This window comes from Pseudonaja textilis, chromosome 3, assembly GCF_049901715.1.
Source record: "Pseudonaja textilis isolate UNSWEBS1 chromosome 3, rPseTex1.2, whole genome shotgun sequence".
NCBI lineage: Eukaryota > Metazoa > Chordata > Lepidosauria > Squamata > Elapidae > Pseudonaja > Pseudonaja textilis.
Window position 1 is genome coordinate 162,161,529 of NC_141992.1, and position 4,938 is coordinate 162,166,466.

Genomic DNA, 4,938 nt, shown 5'->3' on the forward strand with positions numbered 1-4,938 from the left:
ATTCACTCACCTCATATTTCATGTTTCCAATTTTGTACAAAATTGTGTCAATTAAAAAAAACAGAGTGGATTTGAATAACTGTTGTGATAGATTCTATGAAGCATAAAGCTTTATAAAAGAATTCCTATTTCTGATATAATTCAGTTACACTTGCAGAACACAAGTAGAGTTTACAGTCATCTGGATTTTGAGCTTTAATATTGTTTTTCATCATCGACTTTATAGCAGTGTCTCCCAACCTTGGTTGTATGAATTTCCACTCCCAGTATTCCACAGCCCACATGACCATTGAAAATTCTGGGAATGTACCCCACATATCTGAAAATGGCCAATATTGGGAAACAGAGATGATTTGGCTACTGGAAATTGAATGCAGTATGTGCTCACTTCAGCCTCTTCAGCTTACTAGAATTGGTAATGTGAGAAACTTGAATAAATTGTATCTTCCAGTACTAGTCTAAACCCTGTATTTGCACAATGATTTGTTTAGGTACTGTATAACGAGGCATTTGTTTCACTATTGAAATTTAGAGGAAAATAGATTCATACCGTAATTAGTATACTTTCTAATTGATGTATTCAACATTAATATTAGAAATGGAAGAGCTCGTAGTACTATAAAATATCTATGACTATGGCTTTCACATATTTCAATTTCACAGAACTATGAGCTTGCCCTCAACCTAATCCTTCTAAACTATTCTGACCATTCTCTCTGTAATAAGATTTTACTTGTTATCTATATAATTTGCAGATAGCATGGACAGACTATTTTTGTTTGAATGGGTTCACACAGATTATACAAAGTATTTTGTTTTGGGCTTAGCATTGTGGAAAACAATTAATGGTTCCCTTCTCATATTTTTCCCGTTTCCTCATCTTTCAGAAAGTATTCTTTTTAATAGCCGACATACTGGTGATATTGTTTTGTGATTTTTCACTGAAACATTTTCACATTTAGGGCTGCACAGCTTTGTTTTGTGATCTTAAGGGGTTAAAGCTGCACGAAGCAGTTAGTCTTCCTTCTGAATTCTCCCCACAAGCATGGGTAAATCTTTCAGTACAGACTTTTCATGGAGGAGAGACTAAAAGTCAGAGTCTTTCAGAAACATGATACATATTTCATTAAGATTCTCAAAATACAACAACAAATAATCCTGGGCTGAGCTACTATTAATGTGGAACCCTCACAATGTTGTCCTCAATAGAAACTGCATATTCTCTTATAAAGTTTTATAAAGTTTTGTGTTTTGGAATCATGGGAGGAAAGTCAAAGCATTTTGAGGTGGGCAAACAACAGCACAGCCAGTTTGGTATAGAGGTTAAAACATCAGGCTATGAACTCAAGAGACTGTGAATTCCAGTCACGCCTTTGGCACAAAGCTGGTGACCTTGGGCTACACACTTTCTCTCAGCTCAAGGAAGCAGCCATGGCAAGCCATTTCTTAAAACCTTGCCAAGAATACTGCAGTGACTAGTCCAGGCAATCTCCAGGAATTAAAAACCGATTCAAAGGCCAAAAAACAAAACAAAATAAAAATCCAGGATAATCTGTAAGGTGTTCTAAAATGCAGCATGGGGACTTTTTTCTCTCACATACAGGAATTTCTGAATGTGGAGTATGCATTTTACCCAGCAGTTTCCCTTATTCTCGGGCCAAATGATGCAGTTTTTGCTATTTAACATTCTTCTGTCAAATAGTAAAATTGACAATTATCCACAAATTTAAAACGTAGCTCAAAGACATTGTTACCCCAACAAACAGATAAACAACATACAGCAGCTTAAATCCAGGCGTATCTTGTACATAACTAAAACCATTTGTAGTTTTATTGATATTTTGTGGAGTTCACATACTTTTTTGTACAGCAAACATAACACTGTAGGCCGCAAGAAGCTGCAGCACTATTGTTTAATAGCAGCAAGTTATATTTTTATCAGGGTATGTGGACAATAAATAGTCTGTTTCTTTGGATATGAATGTCTAAAATGAATTTCTGCTGCAGCTTCATAATGTGATAGCTATTTTACAGAGCTTATACACAAAAATATATATGCAATCTTTTGTCTATATTTTATACAAATACAACAGTAGTTTGTGAATACATTGTAAAGTACATATACATGATAAGCAACACAAATTTCCATATCACAGGATAGTAATTTTAAATGAAATACACATATTCAGTCTGGAATGCATTTTTCTATTTTGACTCAAAATCTGTTATCACTCAAACTTTTTAGCACACAAGTTCAAACATTTCTCACTATCTAAAAATATAATTTCAGCAATCCAGGCTTGTTTCAGATGTCATCCTTTTTATGTTAATTCCCAGTCTGTCAATATTTAAGAGCTTTTATAAACAAGTATGTTCTTCACTTCACACCATATTAAAAGCCCCATTCATTTTAGTTTGGATGATAGGTTTATTTGGGCATATATGTCCAAGTTTCTACTTTTTGAAAGTGTGTATGAAAAAATTGTGGTATACAATATTCATTAATGACATATTAAGTCACAGTATAAAAATATACATCTATAAATCTAGTATAGGCCTTTCTCTATGGATAAAAATACATCAGTCTAAATGAGACAGGGAAATCTGTAGCACCATGAGAGGAGTTGTATCCTAAGTTATATTAGCAGCATGATCCACTATAATATATTTGTAGGAGTGTTTCTGAGAAGATAAACATTCATTCTGGTTCAATTGTACCACTGATGCAGATACTGAAAAAATCTTTGCATACAGTTAACAATAGTTCTGTGTTAATTAGGGTCAAATATTTATTGAAAATCAAGGACTTTCAACATGTGGGCACCTTTATAAAGGTGAAGGGTATGTTAATCAACATGACTTACATTAAATGATCTCTAATTTCAAATGGGTGGTTAACTTACTGTATACCGATATGATGTTGATAGACAGCTCATTCATTTACATCTAATGTAAATGTAGAGATCTTTGTATTCAGAGGCACATTATTTTAATCTGATCAACCAGTGTATGAGACATATAATTAAGAGCTTCATCCTTTTTTTATATATTAATAGCTGTAAGATCAGCCTGTGTTAAATTTCAACAACAGCACTGCGTGGCAGGATTATCACACTTTGAAATTCTGTTTATTAACATTCTGAAAATTTCACTTCTATGAATAATGCATAGAATATATTTCACTAAACTTAAAAGGTATTCCAAATAAAATTTACAGGGCTGAGCTGTTAAGTCTAAAACCCTGTGCTTAATGTCATTCCCATTTAATTGTATGGGATTCCGCTAACAATTGTGGGCACATGACTGCAACCTCCAAGTTCTATGTATACAGTTAAATATGGTTAACCACTCCATTTACTGGACTGATATTAAATGGCATTAAAAGATATTGTTGAAAAGTGTAAACCTAGGAATCTACTGTAAAACTCTTTAAAAAGACACTCTAGTTCTGTGCAATAGAGCAAATTGATAAAAAAGAATACTTTATGATGTACCTATTAATAGTTACACTGTTTACCATATTGTACCCAAAGCATTATATCAAAGGCCTGCATATGTCATCTAATGGCACTTGAAAAAGTAATATTTTTTAAAAAAGCAGAAAGCATAACCTGCAAGAATTTTTTATAAGTTTTATATTTTTATTTTGAAAGTGCTATATCTTGTATTATGTGTAACACAGAAATTGATCGAGCTTTAGTTTAAAACACACACACACACACACACAGAGCGTAAAATACATATAGAGCTCACTAGGTAAAATCCTGAAAATATGTACTCTTAACATTCATTATTAGCTTAATAAAGCAATCAGGTCTGGCTCATGTTTTAGTCAGTATATGGTTTTTGAAAACCTCTACTGTCAAATGAATAAATCACTCTATTCCACAATTCACTACTAATAAAACATAAGCAAATTTTATATATATATATATGTATATATATATAATATTTTTAAATCCGTAGCATACAAAGTGTGGTGTATGAGCAGCCAGCACACACAACACTTCATTCTTAAGAGTTAACCTGGTAATTATAAAATAGGCTTTAAAACTGACATTTTAAAGTTTCCAAACAATGTCTCTGCTTAACTTATAGTCATAAAGCACTAGTGTGTAAATAACGCCCACACTGTCATTCTGCTTCCATATATTCATACATCTTCAGTGGCAGTCACACAAGATGTAGCCATTTACCAAAGTACTAACTGAATGAGGTTCAATATCTTGTCTGAAATTCTATTGCTAATTTGAAATGCACCTGTTCTCTAATTAATCCCATTCCAGAACCTGAAAGAGCTGTCATAACAATATGGACTTTTAACATGGATCAAGGATTACTGAAAAAACTAGTTCATATCTTTTTTAAAAAACAAGGTGACCAGCAACTAATACTGAAACAGATAATATTGTTATAACATGCTTTATACATACCAACCCTGTCAAAAATTATAAGTAATGTAGTGGTAAATATGAAAAACTGATAGGTTAAAATTGGTTCATTTCACTTCTTTAATGAGTGAAATTGTTTTCAATTAACTGTCTAATGACAGTATTTTCCTAGGAACACAAATAATTACGAGTAATGAAAAAAACTGGGATCAAGACAATGAAGCTAAAGCCAATTCTGTTTTTAAGGGTTGAAAGTAATCACCATCTACAAAAAAGGCACATAAGGACATTTACATTTCTTGTAGAATACGAGTCCTTTGAAAATATTTCCTTTCTGAAATACCCCCACCCTGGGATTAAAATAATGGTGCTAAAAAGCCCAAAAAGCAATATTGAACAAATCATTCCATTTAAGATACATTTTAGCAATCTGTTTCATAGAAACTAAATGAAGCAATCATGCAGCAGAGCTAATGACTACTTTGAGAAAGTATTCTCACAGCATATTGGAGCAGCTTACAAAATTTGAAAAGGTCTTTTCCTTATT